The sequence below is a fragment of the Lissotriton vulgaris genome, chromosome 1_1 (genome assembly GCF_964263255.1).
Source record: "Lissotriton vulgaris chromosome 1_1, aLisVul1.2, whole genome shotgun sequence".
Classification (NCBI taxonomy): Eukaryota; Metazoa; Chordata; class Amphibia; order Caudata; family Salamandridae; genus Lissotriton; species Lissotriton vulgaris.
This window is the reverse complement of record NC_141685.1, coordinates 229,658,001-229,682,481: the sequence shown is the minus strand read 5'-3', so window position 1 is coordinate 229,682,481 and position 24,481 is coordinate 229,658,001. Positions and strand designations below refer to the sequence as shown.

General features: G+C 36.4%; 1 non-coding gene across 1 annotated transcript; it reads left to right on the top strand.

Annotated features, from left to right (window-relative positions):
• Positions 1–229: 229 nt before the first annotated feature.
• TRNAD-GUC (transfer RNA aspartic acid (anticodon GUC)) lies at positions 230–301 on the top strand. The gene has a single exon. It is a non-coding gene; the product is annotated as a tRNA-Asp (tRNA).
• The last annotated feature ends 24,180 nt before the right edge of the window (positions 302–24,481 follow it).

The following is a 24,481-nucleotide window of genomic DNA, read 5'->3' as shown; positions in this document are numbered from 1 at the left end:
AATAGAAAGATAGCTAGATAGACAGATCGATAGATATTTATTTCAATGAAATAATTTCTTCATAAAACTGATTGTTTTTGGCTAGGAATTTCTGTATTGTAATAATTTAGGAAAAAAGATTACTTGTCCTAACCAAAAGCAGCAATTCTGCCTATTACAATACTGAGAATTGATCGAGGGCATGCCTTAACCCCAGGGAGGTGAGCACTCTTTAACTGAAGCCAATGAGTCCTCGTTAGTATAGTGGTCAGTATCCCCGCCTGTCACGCGGGAGACCGGGGTTCAATTCCCCGACGGGGAGGCGATTCCCTTTATTCACACAATTAAATAAAATGATGTACTTTCTAACATTGTAAAATATATCTGTCATTATCCTTGCCTATTCCGATTGAGAAAAAAGGTTGAATTCATTGATGGCCAAAATGCTTACTGATGTGTTAACTGAAATTCAGAATATGCTCTGAATATTTCAGCATGCACAGGCGTACCATCAAAACCAATTTACGTCTACAATCTGTTGGAAAATGAGATGAAGCAGTGGTGAATCCTAGGCTGCTGTTCCACTCGATTGGCACGATTTACAAGTAGAATGACTGCTTTTGGTTAGTAGTGACCCGTGGTGGCTAATAGTTTTAAGCTGCAAATGGTAAAGTGAGCTGATTATATATATATATATATATATATATATATATATTTATATAAATATATATATTGATGAATAGAAAGATAGCTAGATAGACAGATCGATAGATATTTATTTCAATGAAATAATTTCTTCATAAAACTGATTGTTTTTGGCTAGGAATTTCTGTATTGTAATAATTTAGGAAAAAAGATTACTTGTCCTAACCAAAAGCAGCAATTCTGCCTATTACAATACTGAGAATTGATCGAGGGCATGCCTTAACCCCAGGGAGGTGAGCACTCTTTAACTGAAGCCAATGAGTCCTCGTTAGTATAGTGGTCAGTATCCCCGGGGCATTTTGGCCATCAATGAATTCAACCTTTTTTCTCAATCGGAATAGGCAAGGATAATGACAGATATATTTTACAATGTTAGAAAGTACATCATTTTATTTAATTGTGTGAATAAAGGGAATCGCCTCCCCGTCGGGGAATTGAACCCCGGTCTCCCGCGTGACAGGCGGGGATACTGACCACTATACTAACGAGGACTCATTGGCTTCAGTTAAAGAGTGCTCACCTCCCTGGGGTTAAGGCATGCCCTCGATCAATTCTCAGTATTGTAATAGGCAGAATTGCTGCTTTTGGTTAGGACAAGTAATCTTTTTTCCTAAATTATTACAATACAGAAATTCCTAGCCAAAAACAATCAGTTTTATGAAGAAATTATTTCATTGAAATAAATATCTATCGATCTGTCTATCTAGCTATCTTTCTATTCATCAATATATATATTTATATAAATATATATATATATATATATATATATATATATATAATCAGCTCACTTTACTATTTGCAGCTTATAACTATTAGCCACCACGGGTCACTACTAACCAAAAGCAGTCATTCTCCTTGTAAATCGTGCCAATCGAGTGGAAAAGCAGCCTAGGATTCACCACTGCTTCATCTCATTTTCCAACAGATTGTAGACGTAAATTGGTTTTGATGGTACGCCTGTGCATGCTGAAATATTCAGATCATATTCTGAATTTCAGTTAACACATCAGTAAGCATTTTGGCCATCAGTGAATTCAACCTTTTTTCTCAATCGGAATAGGCAAGGATAATGACAGATATATTTTACAATGTTAGAAAGTACATCATTTTATTTAATTGTGTGAATAAAAGGAATCGCCTCCCCGTCGGGGAATTGAACCCCGGTCTCCCACGTGACAGGCGGGGATACTGAACACTATACTAACGAGGACTTATGGGCTTCAATTAAATAGTGCTCATTTCCCTGGGGTTAAGGCATGCCCTCGATCAATTCACAGTATTGTAATAGGCAGAATTGCTGCTTTTGGTTAGGACAAGTAATCTTTTTTCCTAAATTATTACAATACAGAAATTCCTAGCCAAAAACAATCAGTTTTATGAAGAAATTATTTCATTGAAATAAATATCTATCGATCTGTCGATCTAGCTATCTTTCTATTCATCAATATATATATTTATATATATATATATATATAATCAGCTCACTTTACCATTTGCAGCTTATAACTATTAGCCACCAGGGGTCACTACTAACCAAAAGCAGTCATTCTACTTGTAAATCGTGCCAATTGAGTGGAACAGCAGCCTAGGATTCACCACTGCTTCATCTCATTTTCCAACAGATTGTAGACGTAAATTGGTTTTGATGGTACGCCTGTGCATGCTGAAATATTCAGATCATATTCTCAATTTCAGTTAACACATCAGTAAGCATTTTGGCCATCAGTGAATTCAACCTTTTTTCTCAATCGGAATAGGCAAGGATAATGACAGATATATTTTACAATGTTAGAAAGTACATAATTTTATTTAATTGTGTGAATAAAAGGAAGCACCTCCCCGTAGGGGAATCGATCCCCGGTCTACCGCGTGACAGTCGGTGATACTGACCACTATACTAACGAGGACTTATTGGCTTCAGTTAAACAGTGCTCACCTCCCTGGGGTTAAGGCATGCCCTCGATCAATTCTCAGTATTGTAATAGGCAGAATTGCTGCTTTTGGTTAGGACAAGTAATCTTTTTTCCTAAATTATTACAATACAGAAATTCCTAGCCAAAAACAATTAGTTTTATGAAGAAATGATTTCATTGAAATAAATATCTATCGATCTGTCTATCTAGCTATCTTTCTATTCATCAATATATATATATATATATATATATATATATATATATATATATATATATATATATATATATATATATATATATAATCAGCTCACTTTACCATTTGTAGCTTATAACTATTAGCCACCAGGGGTCACTACTAACCAAAAGCAGTCATTCTACTTGTAAATCGTGCCAATCGAGTGGAACAGCAGCCTAGGATTCACCACTGCTTCATCTCATTTTCCAACAGATTGTAGACATAAATTGGTTTTGATGGTACGCCTGTGCATGCTGAAATATTCAGAGCATATTCTGAATTTCAGTTAACACATCAGTAAGCATTTTGGCCATCAGTGAATTCAACCTTTTTTCTGAATCGGAATAGGCAAGGATAATGACAGATATATTTTACAATGTTAGAAAGTACATCATTTTATTTAATTGTGTGAATAAAAGGAATCGCCTCCCCGTCGGGGAATTGAACCCCGGTCTCCCGCGTGACAGGCGGGGATACTGACCACTATACTAACGAGGACTTATTTGCTTCAGTTAAAGAGTGCTCACCTCCCTGGGGTTAAGGCATGCCCTCGATCAATTCTCAGTATTGTAATAGGCAGAATTGCTGCTTTTGGTTAGGACAAGTAATCTTTTTTCCTAAATTATTACAATACAGAAATTCCTAGCCAAAAACAATCAGTTTTATGAAGAAATTATTTCATTGAAATAAATATCTATCGATCTGTCTATCTAGCTATCTTTCTATTCATCAATATATATATATATATATATATATATATATATATATATATATATATATATATATATATATATATATAATCAGCTCACTTTAACATTTGCAGCTTATAACTATTAGCCACCACAGGTCACTACTAACCAAAAGCAGTCATTCTCCTTGTAAATTGAGCCAATCGAGTGGAACAGCAGCCTAGGATTCACCACTGCTTCATCTCATTTTCCAACAGATTGTAGACGTAAATTGGTTTTGATGGTACGCCTGTGCATGCTGAAATATTCAGATCATATTCTGAATTTCAGTTAACACATCAGTAAGCATTTTGGCCATCAGTGAATTCAACCTTTTTTCTCAATCCGAATAGGCAAGGATAATGACAGATGTATTTTACAATGTTAGGAAGTACATCATTTTATTTAATTGTGTGAATAAAAGGAATCGCCTCCCCGTCGGGGAATTGAACCCCGGTCTCCCACGTGACAGGCGGGGATACTGACCACTATACTAACGAGGACTTATTGGCTTAAGTTAAACAGTGCTCACCTCCCTGGGGTTAAGGCATGCCCTCGATCAATTCTCAGTATTGTAATAGGCAGAATTGCTGCTTTTGGTTAGGACAAGTAATCTTTTTTCCTAAATTATTACAATACAGAAATTCCTAGCCAATAACAATCAGTTTTATGAAGAAATTATATTCATTGAAATAAATATCTATCGATCTGTCTATCTAGCTATCTTTCTATTCATTAATATATATATTTATATATATATATATATATATATATATATATATATTTATATATATATATATATATATATATATATATATATATAATCAGCTCACTTTACCATTTGTAGCTTATAACTATTACCCACCAGGGGTCACTACTAACCAAAAGCAGTCATTCTACTTGTAAATCGTGCCAATCGAGTGGAACAGCAGCCTAGGATTCACCACTGCTTCATCTCATTTTCCAACAGATTGTAGACGTAAATTGGTTTTGATGGTACGCCTGAGCATGCTGAAATATTCAGAGCATATTCTGAATTTCAGTTAACACATCAGTAAGCATTTTGGCCATCAGTGAACTCAACCTTTTTTCTGAATCGGAATAGGCAAGGATAATGACAGATATATTTTACAATGTTAGAAAGTACATCATTTTATTTAATTGTGTGAATAAAAGGAATCGCCTCCCCGTCGGGGAATTGAACCCCGGTCTCCCGTGTGACAGGCGGGGATACTGACCACTATACTAACGAGGACTTATTGGCTTCAGTTAAAGAGTGCTCACCTCCCTGGGGTTAAGGCATGCCCTCGATCAATTCTCAGTATTGTAATAGGCAGAATTGCTGCTTTTGGTTAGGACAAGTAATCTTTTTTCCTAAATTATTACAATACAGAAATTCCTAGCCAAAAACAATCAGTTTTATGAAGAAATTATTTCATTGAAATAAATATCTATCGATCTGTCTATCTAGCTATCTTTCTATTCATCAGCTCACTTTACCATTTGTAGCTTATAACTATTAGCCACCAGGGGTCACTACTAACCAAAAGCAGTCATTCTACTTGTAAATCGTGCCAATCGAGTGGAACAGCAGCCTAGGATTCACCACTGCTTCATCTCATTTTCCAACAGATTGTAGACGTAAATTGGTTTTGATGGTACGCCTGTGCATGCTGAAATATTCAGAGCATATTCTGAATTTCAGTTAACACATCAGTAAGCATTTTGGCCATCAATGATATCAACCTTTTTTCTCAATCGGAATAGGCAAGGATAATGACAGATATATTTTACAATGTTAGAAAGTACATCATTTTATTTAATTGTGTGAATAAAAGGAATCGCCTCCCCGTCGGGGAACTGAACCCCGGTCTCCCGCGTGACAGGCGGGGATACTGACCACTATACTAACGAGGACTTATTGGCTTCAATTAAAGAGTGCTCACCTCCCTGGGGTTAAGGCATGCCCTCGATCAATTCTCAGTATTGTAATAGGCAGAATTGCTGCTTTTGGTTAGGACAAGTAATCTTTTTTCCTAAATTATTACAATACAGAAATTCCTAGCCAAAAACAATCAGTTTTATGAAGAAATTATTTCATTGAAATAAATATCTATTGATCTGTCTATCTAGCTATCTTTCTATTCATCAATATATATATATATATATATATATATATATATATATATATATATATATAATCAGCTCACTTTACCATTTGCAGCTTAAAACTATTAGCCACCACGGGTCACTACTAACCAAAAGCAGTCATTCTCCTTGTAAATCGTGCCAATCGAGTGGAACAGCAGCCTAGGATTCACCACTGCTTCATCTCATTTTCCAACAGATTGTAGACATAAATTGGTTTTGATGGTACGCCTGTGCATGCTGAAATATTCAGAGCATATTCTGAATTTCAGTTAACACATCAGTAAGCATTTTGGCCATCAGTGAATTCAACCTTTTTTCTGAATCGGAATAGGCAAGGATAATGACAGATATATTTTACAATGTTAGAAAGTACATCATTTTATTTAATTGTGTGAATAAAAGGAATCGCCTCCCCATCGGGGAATTGATCCCCGGTCTCCCGCGTGACAGGCGGGGATACTGACCACTATACTAACGAGGACTCATTGGCTTCAGTTAAAGAGTGCTCACCTCCCTGGGGTTAAGGCATGCCCTCGATCAATTCTCAGTATTGTAATAGGCAGAATTGCTGCTTTTGGTTAGGACAAGTAATCTTTTTTCCTAAATTATTACAATACAGAAATTCCTAGCCAAAAACAATCAGTTTTATGAAGAAATTATTTCATTGAAATAAATATCTATCGATCTGTCTATCTAGCTATCTTTCTATTCATCAATATATATATATATATATATATATATATATATATATATATATATATATATATATAATCAGCTCACTTTACCATTTGCAGCTTATAACTATTAGCCACCACGGGTCACTACTAACCAAAAGCAGTCATTCTCCTTGTAAATTGAGCCAATCGAGTGGAACAGCAGCCTAGGATTCACCACTGCTTCATCTCATTTTCCAACAGATTGTAGACGTAAATTGGTTTTGATGGTACGCCTGTGCATGCTGAAATATTCAGATCATATTCTGAATTTCAGTTAACACATCAGTAAGCATTTTGGCCATCAGTGAATTCAACCTTTTTTCTCAATCGGAATAGGCAAGGATAATGACAGATATATTTTACAATGTTAGAAAGTACATCATTTTATTTAATTGTGTGAATAAAAGGAATCGCCTCCCCGTCGGGGAATTGAACCCCGGTCTCCCACGTGACAGGCGGGGATACTGAACACTATACTAACGAGGACTTATGGGCTTCAATTAAATAGTGCTCATTTCCCTGGGGTTAAGGCATGCCCTCGATCAATTCACAGTATTGTAATAGGCAGAATTGCTGCTTTTGGTTAGGACAAGTAATCTTTTTTCCTAAATTATTACAATACAGAAATTCCTAGCCAAAAACAATCAGTTTTATGAAGAAATTATTTCATTGAAATAAATATCTATCGATCTGTCGATCTAGCTATCTTTCTATTCATCAATATATATATTTATATATATATATATATATAATCAGCTCACTTTACCATTTGCAGCTTATAACTATTAGCCACCAGGGGTCACTACTAACCAAAAGCAGTCATTCTACTTGTAAATCGTGCCAATTGAGTGGAACAGCAGCCTAGGATTCACCACTGCTTCATCTCATTTTCCAACAGATTGTAGACGTAAATTGGTTTTGATGGTACGCCTGTGCATGCTGAAATATTCAGATCATATTCTCAATTTCAGTTAACACATCAGTAAGCATTTTGGCCATCAGTGAATTCAACCTTTTTTCTCAATCGGAATAGGCAAGGATAATGACAGATATATTTTACAATGTTAGAAAGTACATAATTTTATTTAATTGTGTGAATAAAAGGAAGCACCTCCCCGTAGGGGAATCGATCCCCGGTCTACCGCGTGACAGTCGGTGATACTGACCACTATACTAACGAGGACTTATTGGCTTCAGTTAAACAGTGCTCACCTCCCTGGGGTTAAGGCATGCCCTCGATCAATTCTCAGTATTGTAATAGGCAGAATTGCTGCTTTTGGTTAGGACAAGTAATCTTTTTTCCTAAATTATTACAATACAGAAATTCCTAGCCAAAAACAATTAGTTTTATGAAGAAATGATTTCATTGAAATAAATATCTATCGATCTGTCTATCTAGCTATCTTTCTATTCATCAATATATATATATATATATATATATATATATATATATATATATATATATATATATATATATATATAATCAGCTCACTTTACCATTTGTAGCTTATAACTATTAGCCACCAGGGGTCACTACTAACCAAAAGCAGTCATTCTACTTGTAAATCGTGCCAATCGAGTGGAACAGCAGCCTAGGATTCACCACTGCTTCATCTCATTTTCCAACAGATTGTAGACATAAATTGGTTTTGATGGTACGCCTGTGCATGCTGAAATATTCAGAGCATATTCTGAATTTCAGTTAACACATCAGTAAGCATTTTGGCCATCAGTGAATTCAACCTTTTTTCTGAATCGGAATAGGCAAGGATAATGACAGATATATTTTACAATGTTAGAAAGTACATCATTTTATTTAATTGTGTGAATAAAAGGAATCGCCTCCCCGTCGGGGAATTGAACCCCGGTCTCCCGCGTGACAGGCGGGGATACTGACCACTATACTAACGAGGACTTATTGGCTTCAGTTAAAGAGTGCTCACCTCCCTGGGGTTAAGGCATGCCCTCGATCAATTCTCAGTATTGTAATAGGCAGAATTGCTGCTTTTGGTTAGGACAAGTAATCTTTTTTCCTAAATTATTACAATACAGAAATTCCTAGCCAAAAACAATCAGTTTTATGAAGAAATTATTTCATTGAAATAAATATCTATCGATCTGTCTATCTAGCTATCTTTCTATTCATCAATATATATATATATATATATATATATATATATATATATATATATATATATATATATATATATATATAATCAGCTCACTTTAACATTTGCAGCTTATAACTATTAGCCACCACAGGTCACTACTAACCAAAAGCAGTCATTCTCCTTGTAAATTGAGCCAATCGAGTGGAACAGCAGCCTAGGATTCACCACTGCTTCATCTCATTTTCCAACAGATTGTAGACGTAAATTGGTTTTGATGGTACGCCTGTGCATGCTGAAATATTCAGATCATATTCTGAATTTCAGTTAACACATCAGTAAGCATTTTGGCCATCAGTGAATTCAACCTTTTTTCTCAATCCGAATAGGCAAGGATAATGACAGATGTATTTTACAATGTTAGGAAGTACATCATTTTATTTAATTGTGTGAATAAAAGGAATCGCCTCCCCGTCGGGGAATTGAACCCCGGTCTCCCACGTGACAGGCGGGGATACTGACCACTATACTAACGAGGACTTATTGGCTTAAGTTAAACAGTGCTCACCTCCCTGGGGTTAAGGCATGCCCTCGATCAATTCTCAGTATTGTAATAGGCAGAATTGCTGCTTTTGGTTAGGACAAGTAATCTTTTTTCCTAAATTATTACAATACAGAAATTCCTAGCCAATAACAATCAGTTTTATGAAGAAATTATATTCATTGAAATAAATATCTATCGATCTGTCTATCTAGCTATCTTTCTATTCATTAATATATATATTTATATATATATATATATATATATATATATATATATATATATAATCAGCTCACTTTACCATTTGTAGCTTATAACTATTACCCACCAGGGGTCACTACTAACCAAAAGCAGTCATTCTACTTGTAAATCGTGCCAATCGAGTGGAACAGCAGCCTAGGATTCACCACTGCTTCATCTCATTTTCCAACAGATTGTAGACGTAAATTGGTTTTGATGGTACGCCTGAGCATGCTGAAATATTCAGAGCATATTCTGAATTTCAGTTAACACATCAGTAAGCATTTTGGCCATCAGTGAACTCAACCTTTTTTCTGAATCGGAATAGGCAAGGATAATGACAGATATATTTTACAATGTTAGAAAGTACATCATTTTATTTAATTGTGTGAATAAAAGGAATCGCCTCCCCGTCGGGGAATTGAACCCCGGTCTCCCGTGTGACAGGCGGGGATACTGACCACTATACTAACGAGGACTTATTGGCTTCAGTTAAAGAGTGCTCACCTCCCTGGGGTTAAGGCATGCCCTCGATCAATTCTCAGTATTGTAATAGGCAGAATTGCTGCTTTTGGTTAGGACAAGTAATCTTTTTTCCTAAATTATTACAATACAGAAATTCCTAGCCAAAAACAATCAGTTTTATGAAGAAATTATTTCATTGAAATAAATATCTATCGATCTGTCTATCTAGCTATCTTTCTATTCATCAGCTCACTTTACCATTTGTAGCTTATAACTATTAGCCACCAGGGGTCACTACTAACCAAAAGCAGTCATTCTACTTGTAAATCGTGCCAATCGAGTGGAACAGCAGCCTAGGATTCACCACTGCTTCATCTCATTTTCCAACAGATTGTAGACGTAAATTGGTTTTGATGGTACGCCTGTGCATGCTGAAATATTCAGAGCATATTCTGAATTTCAGTTAACACATCAGTAAGCATTTTGGCCATCAATGATATCAACCTTTTTTCTCAATCGGAATAGGCAAGGATAATGACAGATATATTTTACAATGTTAGAAAGTACATCATTTTATTTAATTGTGTGAATAAAAGGAATCGCCTCCCCGTCGGGGAACTGAACCCCGGTCTCCCGCGTGACAGGCGGGGATACTGACCACTATACTAACGAGGACTTATTGGCTTCAATTAAAGAGTGCTCACCTCCCTGGGGTTAAGGCATGCCCTCGATCAATTCTCAGTATTGTAATAGGCAGAATTGCTGCTTTTGGTTAGGACAAGTAATCTTTTTTCCTAAATTATTACAATACAGAAATTCCTAGCCAAAAACAATCAGTTTTATGAAGAAATTATTTCATTGAAATAAATATCTATTGATCTGTCTATCTAGCTATCTTTCTATTCATCAATATATATATATATATATATATATTCATCTATATATATATATATATATATATATATATATATATATATATATATATATATATATATATATATATATATATATATATATATATATATATATATATATATATATATATATATATATAATCAGCTCACTTTACCATTTGCAGCTTAAAACTATTAGCCACCACGGGTCACTACTAACCAAAAGCAGTCATTCTCCTTGTAAATCGTGCCAATCGAGTGGAACAGCAGCCTAGGATTCACCACTGCTTCATCTCATTTTCCAACAGATTGTAGACATAAATTGGTTTTGATGGTACGCCTGTGCATGCTGAAATATTCAGAGCATATTCTGAATTTCAGTTAACACATCAGTAAGCATTTTGGCCATCAGTGAATTCAACCTTTTTTCTGAATCGGAATAGGCAAGGATAATGACAGATATATTTTACAATGTTAGAAAGTACATCATTTTATTTAATTGTGTGAATAAAAGGAATCGCCTCCCCATCGGGGAATTGATCCCCGGTCTCCCGCGTGACAGGCGGGGATACTGACCACTATACTAACGAGGACTCATTGGCTTCAGTTAAAGAGTGCTCACCTCCCTGGGGTTAAGGCATGCCCTCGATCAATTCTCAGTATTGTAATAGGCAGAATTGCTGCTTTTGGTTAGGACAAGTAATCTTTTTTCCTAAATTATTACAATACAGAAATTCCTAGCCAAAAACAATCAGTTTTATGAAGAAATTATTTCATTGAAATAAATATCTATCGATCTGTCTATCTAGCTATCTTTCTATTCATCAATATATATATATATATATATATATATATATATATATATATATATATATATATATATATATATATATATATATATATATATATATATATAATCAGCTCACTTTACCATTTGCAGCTTATAACTATTAGCCACCACGGGTCACTACTAACCAAAAGCAGTCATTCTCCTTGTAAATTGAGCCAATCGAGTGGAACAGCAGCCTAGGATTCACCACTGCTTCATCTCATTTTCCAACAGATTGTAGACGTAAATTGGTTTTGATGGTACGCCTGTGCATGCTGAAATATTCAGATCATATTCTGAATTTCAGTTAACACATCAGTAAGCATTTTGGCCATCAGTGAATTCAACCTTTTTTCTCAATCGGAATAGGCAAGGATAATGACAGATATATTTTACAATGTTAGAAAGTACATCATTTTATTTAATTGTGTGAATAAAAGGAATCGCCTCCCCGTCGGGGAATTGAACCCCGGTCTCCCACGTGACAGGCGGGGATACTGAACACTATACTAACGAGGACTTATGGGCTTCAATTAAATAGTGCTCATTTCCCTGGGGTTAAGGCATGCCCTCGATCAATTCACAGTATTGTAATAGGCAGAATTGCTGCTTTTGGTTAGGACAAGTAATCTTTTTTCCTAAATTATTACAATACAGAAATTCCTAGTCAAAAACAATCAGTTTCATGAAGAAATTATTTCATTGAAATAAATATCTATCGATCTGTCTATCTAGCTATCTTTCTTTTCATCTATATATATATATATATATATATATATATATATAATCAGCTCACTTTACCATTTGTAGCTTATAACTATTAGCCACCAGGGGTCACTACTAACCAAAAGCAGTCATTCTACTTGTAAATCGTGCCAATCGAGTGGAACAGCAGCCTAGGATTCACCACTGCTTCATCTCATTTTCCAACAGATTGTAGACGTAAATTGGTTTTGATGGTACGCCTGTGCATGCTGAAATATTCAGAGCATATTCTGAATTTCAGTTAACACATCAGTAAGCATTTTGGCCATCAATGAATTCAACCTTTTTTCTCAATCGGAATAGGCAAGGATAATGACAGATATATTTTACAATGTTAGAAAGTACATCATTTTATTTAATTGTGTGAATAAAAGGAATCGCCTCCCCGTCGGGGAATTGAACCCCGGTCTCCCGCGTGACAGGCGGGGATACTGACCACTATACTAACGAGGACTTATTGGCTTCAGTTAAAGAGTGCTCACCTCCCTGGGGTTAAGGCATGCCCTCGATCAATTCTCAGTATTGTAATAGGCAGAATTGCTGCTTTTGGTTAGGACAAGTAATCTTTTTTCCTAAATTATTACAATACAGAAATTCCTAGCCAAAAACAATCAGTTTTATGAAGAAATTATTTCATTGAAATAAATATCTATCGATCTGTCTATCTAGCTATCTTTCTATTCATCAATATATATATTTATATAATATATATATATATATATATATATATATAATCAGCTCACTTTACTATTTGCAGCTTATAACTATTAGCCACCACGGGTCACTACTAACCAAAAGCAGTCATTCTCCTTGTAAATCGTGCCAATTGAGTGGAAAAGCAGCCTAGGATTCACCACTGCTTCATCTCATTTTCCAACAGATTGTAGACGTAAATTGGTTTTGATGGTACGCCTGTGCATGCTGAAATATTCAGATCATATTCTGAATTTCAGTTAACACATCAGTAAGCATTTTGACCATCAGTGAATTCAACCTTTTTTCTCAATCGGAATAGGCAAGGATAATGACAGATATATTTTACAATGTTAGAAAGTACATAATTTTATTTAATTGTGTGAATAAAAGGAAGCACCTCCCCGTAGGGGAATCGAACCCCGGTCTCCCGCGTGACAGTCGGTGATACTGACCACTATACTAACGAGGACTTATTGGCTTCAGTTAAACAGTGCTCACCTCCCTGGGGTTAAGGCATGCCCTCGATCAATTCTCAGTATTGTAATAGGCAGAATTGCTGCTTTTGGTTAGGACAAGTAATCTTTTTTCCTAAATTATTACAATACAGAAATTCCTAGCCAAAAACAATTAGTTTTATGAAGAAATGATTTCATTGAAATAAATATCTATCGATCTGTCTATCTAGCTATTCATCAATATATATATATATATATATATATATATATATATATATAATCAGCTCACTTTACCATTTGTAGCTTATAACTATTAGCCACCAGGGGTCACTACTAACCAAAAGCAGTCATTCTACTTGTAAATCGTGCCAATCGAATGGAACAGCAGCCTAGGATTCACCACTGCTTCATCTCATTTTCCAACAGATTGTAGACATAAATTGGTTTTGATGGTACGCCTGTGCATGCTGAAATATTCAGAGCATATTCTGAATTTCAGTTAACACATCAGTAAGCATTTTGGCCATCAGTGAATTCAACCTTTTTTCTGAATCGGAATAGGCAAGGATAATGACAGATATATTTTACAATGTTAGAAAGTACATCATTTTATTTAATTGTGTGAATAAAAGGAATCGCCTCCCCGTCGGGGAATTGAACCCCGGTCTCCCGTGTGACAGGCGGGGATACTGACCACTATACTAACGAGGACTTATTGGCTTCAGTTAAAGAGTGCTCACCTCCCTGGGGTTAAGGCATGCCCTCGATCAATTCTCAGTATTGTAATAGGCAGAATTGCTGCTTTTGGTTAGGACAAGTAATCTTTTTTCCTAAATTATTACAATACAGAAATTCCTAGCCAAAAACAATCAGTTTTATGAAGAAATTATTTCATTGAAATAAATATCTATCGATCTGTCTATCTAGCTATCTTTCTATTCATCTATATATATATATATATATATATATATATATATATATATATATATATCAGCTCACTTTACCATTTGTAGCTTATAACTATTAGCCACCAGGGGTCACTACTAACCAAAAGCAGTCTTTCTACTTGTTAATCGTGCCAATCGAGTGGAACAGCAGCCTAGGATTCACCACTGCTTCATCTCATTTTCCAACAGATTGTAGACGTAAATTGGTTTTGATGGTACGCCTGTGCATGCTGAAATATTCAGAGCATATTCTGAATTTCAGTTAACACATCAGTAAGCATTTTGGCCATCAATGATATCAACCTTTTTTCTCAATCGGAATAGGCAAGGATAATGACAGATATATTTTACAATGTTAGAAAGTACATCATTTTATTTAATTGTGTGAATAAAAGGAATCGCCTCCCCGTCGGGGAATTGAACCCCGGTCTCCCGCGTGACAGGCGGGGATACTGACCACTATACTAACGAGGACTTATTGGCTTCAGTTAAAGAGTGCTCACCTCCCTGGGGTTAAGGCATGCCCTCGATCAATTCTCAGTATTGTAATAGGCAGAATTGCTGCTTTTGGTTAGGACAAGTAATCTTTTTTCCTAAATTATTACAATACAGAAATTCCTAGCCAAAAACAATCAGTTTTATGAAGAAATTATTTCATTGAAATAAATATCTATCGATCTGTCTATCTAGCTATCTTTCTATTCATCAGCTCACTTTACCATTTGTAGCTTATAACTATTAGCCACCAGGGGTCACTACTAACCAAAAGCAGTCATTCTACTTGTAAATCGTGCCAATCGAGTGGAACAGCAGCCTAGGATTCACCACTGCTTCATCTCATTTTCCAACAGATTGTAGACGTAAATTGGTTTTGATGGTACGCCTGTGCATGCTGAAATATTCAGGGCATATTCTGAATTTCAGTTAACACATCAGTAAGCATTTTGGCCATCAATGATATCAACCTTTTTTCTCAATCGGAATAGGCAAGGATAATGACAGATATATTTTACAATGTTAGAAAGTACATCATTTTATTTAATTGTGTGAATAAAAGGAATCGCCTCCCCGTCGGGGAACTGAACCCCGGTCTCCCGCGTGACAGGCGGGGATACTGACCACTATACTAACGAGGACTTATTGGCTTCAGTTAAACAGTGCTCACCTCCCTGGGGTTAAGGCATGCCCTCGATCAATTCTCAGTATTGTAATAGGCAGAATTGCTGCTTTTGGTTAGGACAAGTAATCTTTTTTCCTAAATTATTACAATACAGAAATTCCTAGCCAAAAACAATTAGTTTTATGAAGAAATGATTTCATTGAAATAAATATCTATCGATCTGTCTATCTAGCTATCTTTCTATTCATCAATATGTATATATATATATATATATATATATATATATATATATATATATATATATATATATATATATATATATATATATATATATATATATATATATATATAATCAGCTCACTTTACCATTTGTAGCTTATAACTATTAGCCACCAGGGGTCACTACTAACCAAAAGCAGTCATTCTACTTGTAAATCGTGCCAATCGAGTGGAACAGCAGCCTAGGATTCACCACTGCTTCATCTCATTTTCCAACAGATTGTAGACATAAATTGGTTTTGATGGTACGCCTGTGCATGCTGAAATATTCAGAGCATATTCTGAATTTCAGTTAACACATCAGTAAGCATTTTGGCCATCAGTGAATTCAACCTTTTTTCTGAATCGGAATAGGCAAGGATAATGACAGATATATTTTACAATGTTAGAAAGTACATCATTTTATTTAATTGTGTGAATAAAAGGAATCGCCTCCCCGTAGGGGAATTGATCCCCGGTCTCCCGCGTGACAGGCGGGGATACGGACCACTATACTAACGAGGACTCATTGGCTTCAGTTAAAGAGTGCTCACCTCCCTGGGGTTAAGGCATGCCCTCGATCAATTCTCAGTATTGTAATAGGCAGAATTGCTGCTTTTGGTTAGGACAAGTAATCTTTTTTCCTAAATTATTACAATACAGAAATTCCTAGCCAAAAACAATCAGTTTTATGAAGAAATTATTTCATTGAAATAAATATCTATCGATCTGTCTATCTAGCTATCTTTCTATTCATCAATATATATTGATATATATATATATATATATATATATATATATATATATATATAATCAGCTCACTTTACCATTTACAGCTTAAAACTATTAGCCACCACGGGTCACTACTAACCAAAAGCAGTCATTCTCCTTGTAAATCGTGCCAATCGAGTGGAACAGCAGCCTAGGATTCACGACTGCTTCATCTCATTTTCCAACAGATTGTAGACGTAAATTGGTTTTGATGGTACGCCTGTGCATGCTGAAATATTCAGATCATATTCTGAATTTCAGTTAACACATCAGTAAGCATTTTGGCCATCAGTGAATTCAACCTTTTTTCTGAATCGGAATAGGCAAGGATAATGACAGATATATTTTACAATGTTAGAAAGTACATCATTTTATTTAATTGTGTGAATAAAAGGAATCGCCTCCCCGTCGGGGAATTGAACCCCGGTCTCCCACGTGACAGGCGGGGATACTGAACACTATACTAACGAGGACTTATGGGCTTCAATTAAATAGTGCTCATTTCCCTGGGGTTAAGGCATGCCCTCGATCAATTCACAGTATTGTAATAGGCAGAATTGCTGCTTTTGGTTAGGACAAGTAATCTTTTTTCCTAAATTATTACAATACAGAAATTCCTAGTCAAAAACAATCAGTTTTATGAAGAAATTATTTCATTGAAATAAATATCTATCGATCTGTCTATCTAGCTATCTTTCTATTCATCTATATATATATATATATATATATATATATATATATATATATATATATATATATATAATCAGCTCACTTTACCATTTGTAGCTTATAACTATTAGCCACCAGGGGTCACTACTAACCAAAAGCAGTCATTCTACTTGTAAATCGTGCCAATCGAGTGGAACAGCAGCCTAGGATTCACCACTGCTTCATCTCATTTTCCAACAGATTGTAGACGTAAATTGGTTTTGATGGTACGCCTGTGCATGCTGAAATATTCAGAGCATATTCTGAATTTCAGTTAACACATCAGTAAGCATTTTGGCCATCAATGAATTCAACCTTTTTTCTCAATCGGAATAGGCAAGGATAATGACAGATATATTTTACAATGTTAGAAAGTACATCATTTTATTTAATTGTGTGAATAAAAGGAATCGCCTCCCCGTCGGGGAATTGAGCCCCGGTCTCCCGCGTGACAGGCGGGGATACTGACCACTATACTAACGAGGACTTATTGGCTTCAGTTAAAGAGTGCTCACCTCCCTGGGGTTAAGGCATGCCCTCGATCAATTCTCAGTATTGTAATAGGCAGAATTGCTGCTTTTGGTTAGGACAAGTAATCTTTTTTCCTAAATTATTACAATACAGAAATTCCTAGCCAAAAACAATCAGTTTTATGAAGAAATTATTTCATTGAAATAAATATCTATCGATCTGTCTATCCAGCTATCTTTCTATTCATCAATATATATATTTATATAAATATATATATATATATATATAATCAGCTCACTTTACTATTTGCAGCTTATAACTATTAGCCACCACGGGTCACTACTAACCAAAAGCAGTCATTCTCCTTGTAAATCGTGCCAATCGAGTGGAAAAGCAGCCTAGGATTCACCACTGCTTCATCTCATTTTCCAACAGATTGTAGACGTAAATTGGTTTTGATGGTACGCCTGTGCATGCTGAAATATTCAGATCATATTCTGAATTTCAGTTAACACATCAGTAAGCATTTTGGCCATCAGTGAATTCAACCTTTTTTCTCAATCGGAATAGGCAAGGATAATGACAGATATATTTTACAATGTTAGAAAGTACATCATTTTATTTAATTGTGTGAATAAAAGGAATCGCCTCCCCGTTGGGGAATTGAACCCCAGTCTCCCGCGTGACAGGCGGGGATACTGACCACTATACTAACGAGGACTTATTGGCTTCAGTTAAACAGTGCTCACCTCCCTGGGGTTAAGGCATGCCCTCGATCAATTCTCAGTATTGTAATAGGCAGAATTGCTGCTTTTGGTTAGGACAAATAATCTTTTTTCCTAAATTATTACAATACAGAAATTCCTAGCCAAAAACAATTAGTTTTATGAAGAAATGATTTCATTGAAATAAATATCTATCGATCTGTCTATCTAGCTATCTTTCTATTCATATATATATATATATATATATATATATATATATATATATATATATATATATATATATATATATATATATATATATAATCAGCTCACTTTACCATTTGTAGCTTATAACTATTAGCCACCAGGGGTCACTACTAACCAAAAGCAGTCATTCTACTTGTAAATCGTGCCAATTGAGTGGAACAGCAGCCTAGGATTCACCACTGCTTCATCTCATTTTCCAACAGATTGTAGACATAAATTGGTTTGGATGGTACGCCTGTGCATGCTGAAATATTCAGAGCATATTCTGAATTTCAGTTAACACATCAGTAAGCATTTTGGCCATCAGTGAATTCAACCTTTTTTCTGAATCGGAATAGGCAAGGATAATGACAGATATATTTTACAATGTTAGAAAGTACATCATTTTATTTAATTGTGTGAATAAAAGGAATCGCCTCCCCGTCGGGGAATTGATCCCCGGTCTCCCGCGTGACAGGCGGGGATACTGACCACTATACTAACGAGGACTCATTGGCTTCAGTTAAAAAGTGCTCACCTCCCTGGGGTTAAGGCATGCCCTCGATCAATTCTCAGTATTGTAATAGGCAGAATTGCTGCTTTTGGTTAGGACAAGTAATCTTTTTTCCTAAATTATTACAATACAGAAATTCCTAGCCAAAAACAATCAGTTTTATGAAGAAATTATTTCATTGAAATAAATATCTATCGATCTGTCTATCTAGCTATCTTTCTATTCATCAATATATATATATATATATATATATATATATATATATATATATATATATATAATCAGCTCACTTTACCATTTGCACCTTATAACTATTAGCCACCACGGGTCACTACTAACCAAAAGCAGTCATTCTCCTTGTAAATTGAGCCAATCGAGTGGAACAGCAGCCTAGGATTCACCACTGCTTCATCTCATTTTCCAACAGATTGTAGACGTAAATTGGTTTTGATGGTACGCCTGTGCATGCTGAAATATTCAGATCATATTCTGAATTTCAGTTAACACATCAGTAAGCATTTTGGCCATCAGTGAATTCAACCTTTTTTCTCAATCGGAATAGGCAAGGATAATGACAGATATATTTTACAATGTTAGAAAGTACATCATTTTATTTAATTGTGTGAATAAAAGGAATCGCCTCCCCGTCGGGGAATTGAACCCCCGTCTCCCACGTGACAGGCGGGGATACTGAACACTATACTAACGAGGACTTATGGGCTTCAATTAAATAGGGCTCATTTCCCTGGGGTTAAGGCATGCCCTCGATCAATTCACAGTATTGTAATAGGCAGAATTGCTGCTTTTGGTTAGGACAAGTAATCTTTTTTCCTAAATTATTACAATACAGAAATTCCTAGTCAAAAACAATCAGTTTTATGAAGAAATTATTTCATTGAAATAAATATCTATCGATCTGTCTATCTAGCTATCTTTCTATTCATCTATATATATATTCACTGAAAAAACCATAGGTTTCACACCAGTTATAGTTAGGAATTAGCATTTAAAAAACCTATTAAATTCCCTGAAAAAACCATAGGTTTCACATCAGTTATAGTTAGCTGGAAATTTTACTGATCTAAAACCATTGAAATTCCCACGTTATAGTTAGATGGACTCACTATAACTTGCGCGTGCAATGCACTGCTGATGACATCACATATTACATCACTCATGACATGGTCAGTGACATCACTCATTACATCACTGATGACACCATCCAGTGAATGTGTGTCTTTCTGAAAAATAAATATATTTTATATATGTATATGTAAAAGTTGATGGAAGAATAAATGTTTACGTAAGTGTCTAAATGGATGGTTTTTAAAAATTGATTGGTTAACTGGCTTAATAAGACATCATCAGCAGTGCATTGCACGCGCAAGTTATAGTGAGTCCATCTAACTATAACGTGGGAATTTCAATGGTTTTATATCAGTAAAATTTCCAGCTAACTATAACTGATGTGAAACCTATGGTTTTTTCAGTGAATTTAATAGGTTTTTTAAATGCTAATTCCTAACTATAACTGGTGTGAAACCTATGGTTTTTTCAGTGAATTTCATAGGTTTTTTAAATGCTAATTCCTAACTATAACTGGTGTGAAACCTATGGTTTTTTCAGTGAATTTCATAGTTTTTTTAAATGCTAATTCCTTTGTATATCGAGTTTCTAACCTTTTTTTTTTTTTACAATTTGCTGTTTTTTTTTAAGTATTCATTTTTTTTATATAATTTTTTTCTTTTGCGCTCTGGGTGCGCGCTCCGGGAAGCTTTCAGCTAAGCTCTCCGGTAAGCTTTTCCGAGAGCTCATCTGAAAGCGCACCCAGAGCGCAACTGTCATTCGTGAAAAAAAATATGAATGAAAAGTTAATAATAATGCAAAACATTTCGTACCATACAAATAAAATTTGTTTTTTTTAATAAGGAAAATGATTATGCATTTCTATAAAAGATTGATGACGTCACTTCGGCGCGCAACGTAAGTGCCCTCGGAAGCGCCTACGTGCGCGGCGCATAAACGCACGCAAAAGCGCCTACGATCGCGCCACGTTTGCGCCCCGGAAGCGCCTACGATCGCGCTGCGTAAACGCAACGGAAGTGCTCCGGAGCGCGCAGCGTAAACGCGTCGGGTCATGTGACCCTAAAATAACACTTTTCATTGGTTGCTAACAGTTTTTTTTTACAATGAATGAAATCCCCACCCATTTCCTTCACTTCTTCTTTCACTTTTGTGACTGAAAGACCTGCCTTTTTTGCTGCTCCATATTCCTGGATTCATCATGGCTGCCAGACCATCCAGCAGTGAAGATGACTCCAATGATTTCATTGATGAAGAGCCTCCTCAGCCGAAGGTCAAAGAACATTTCATCTGGAAATTTTTTAAGTTTCCAGCAGACCAGAAGAAGGTGAATGCACCAAAAGTAGAGTGCAGGATCTGCAAACAGGTCCTGTCACGGGGTAACCCCCAAAAAAAATACTCTTTTGGCAACTTCACCATGATTCGCCATGTGGAGAGGAGGCACCCCCAGAATTTTGCCCGGGAAAGTGTCAGGGCTCTGGCACAAGAGGTTCCCAGAGATGGGGCCTCTACATCAACAGGAGGAGCAACTTCTTCTGGAAGAGAACAATCACAGGGGCAGGTAGCAAACATTCAACCTGCATTTAACCATGGGGTCGTCAGATGCAGATACTGCAATCAACTCCTCACCTATGGGGAGCAAAGTGTCCTGCTCATGGTTCGGGCATTGGAGAACCATCACTGCCCTTCCCACCCCTAATTTTTTTCTTTTCTTTTTGCTCCTGTTGAGCAGTTTCTATTCCCTGTTTTTGTTCCTGTTCAGTTAAAAGAAGAAAACCAAAAGTTCTTTTCAGAACTACCTCCAATTCTCATCAAAGAGCTATAATCTTAAAAAATGAAGAGTAAGTGAAATATAGTGCATTGATAATTGAAAGGAGAATGAGTAAGAAAGAACAGAAAGGTATGAGAGGTGAAAGGAAGTGAAGTAGGAGGAATGAAAGAAGGTGAGTGTTAGAAAAGAAAGTTATGACACAGTGAATAAACTGGAGGCCTCATTTCTGAAAAGTGACGCATCGCTACGTGAAAACAGCGATGCGTCACTTTTCTGGACGCACTCCTTATGACATTCCAGATATGTCATATTTAATATATGACTAATCAATTCGCAAGGAGTTACAGATATGTCAGTATTTCTGACATATCTGTAAACACAAAAGTAACGCATTGCAGGAGTGCGTCACAAAAGTGACGCAACTCCAGTAATGTGTCCTTTCACATGGAAAAAGCACCATGTGAAAGGTTTACTGTGAAGCAGGCGCAAGATTTTGGCGCAACAGCATCCTAAAAGTGACGCACTGCGTCATTATTACCAAGCTTTTTGCAAGGAACACCCCCTCTGCATGCATTATACCTGACACTATTTTTTAAAAAGTGACGCATCTAGGTACATGGGTCACTTTTTAAAACTCTGCGCCATATTGTATCTGCATCAGGTATAATGTATGCAGAGGGGGCAATCCCTCGCAAAAAGCTTGGTAATAACGACGTACTGAAATCTATGAGATTTCTCTGCGTCACTTTTAGGATGCTGTTGCGTCAAAATCTTGCGCCGGCCTCGCATCACTTTTATGTTTACAGATATGTCAGAAATACTGACGTATCTGTAACTCCTTGCAACATGATTCGTCATACATTAAATATGACACATCTGGAATGTCATAAGGACTGTGGACAGAAAAGTGACGCATCACACCAGCAGTGTAATAAAATGTGCCTCGTTGCACTATATTTAAAGGATGCAACAGCATCCTAAAAGTGACGCAGTGAAATCTCAAACATTTCACTGCGTCGCTATTACAAAGCTTTTTGCGGGGGAACACCCCCTCTGCATGCATTATACCTCACGCAGATATAATGTGGCGCTTGATTTTAAAAAGTGACCCATCTACCTAGATACATCACTTTTTAAATATAACGCAACGAGGCACATTTTTTTACACCACTGGTGCGATGCGTCACTTTTCTGTGCGCACTCCTTATGACATTCCAAGTAACGCATTGCTGGAGTGCGTCACAAAAGTGACGCAACTCCAGTAATGTGTCCTTTCAAATGGGGAAAGCAGCATGTGAAAGGTCTTGCCTCAGTCTAACACCTGCTGTAAAGCAGGCACAAGATTTTGACGCAACAGCATCCTAAAACTGACGCAGTAAAATCTCAAAGATTTCACTGCGTCGCTATTACAAAGCTTTTTGCGGGAGAACACCCCCTCTGCATGCATTATACCTGACGCTATTTTTAAAAAGTGACGCATCTAGGTACATGGGTCACTTTTTAAAACTCTGCGCCACATTATTTCTGCGTCAGGTATAATGTATGCAAAGGGGGCATTCCCCCGCAAAAAGCTTGGTAATAACGACGTACTGAAATCTATAAGATTTCTCTACGTCACTTTTAGGATGCTGTTGCGTCAAAATCTTGCACCTGCCTCGCATCACTTTTATGTTTACAGATATGTCAGAAATACTGACGTATCTGTAACTCCTTGCAACATGATTCGTCATACATTAAATATGACACATCTAGAATGTCATAAGGAGTGCGCACAGAAAAGTGACGCATAACACCAGCAGTGTAATAAAATGTACCTCGTTGCACTATATTTAAAAAGTGACGCATCTTGATAGATGCGTCACTTTTTAAATATTGCATAACAATGCGCATTTTTTTACACCGCTGGTGCGTCACAAAAATTGACGCACAGGAGGCGCAAAACTAACAGTGCAAGGCCTTTATAAATATGGTCCTGGATTTTCCCCGTGCTTCGCCGGTGCGCGTACCATGCGCTTCCCCCGCGCAAAACGAAAACATTTTTTTAATGCCCTGCAGGACCCTATTTTAGTCCCTACATCAAACCTAGGGGGTCAGAGGGGGTCTACTCTTCCCCCTTATGGTCATTTGCCCCTTTTTTTTTCAAACCCCTTGTGTCTCGATTTTACCGAGACACAAGATGGCGGCCGCTCCAGACTGTTTAGAATGTTTACAGACACCCAAGAGCCAATCAGCTTTCTGCGCGCAAGTCGCGTGTCGCGCCGGGAGCGCACTCAAGTGCGCGCACCGGAGAGCGCCTATAGATATATATATTTTTTTGAACCTTAATTACTCAAAATCCACTGGAGCACATATCTTGAGACATAGCAAAGGCACATCGGGCTACCAGTCCCTACAATTTTGCCAAGTTTGGTGTAAATCCATTCAGCCGTTCGGGCTAAAAGTGAAATTGACCGCCCTATAGAAATTAAC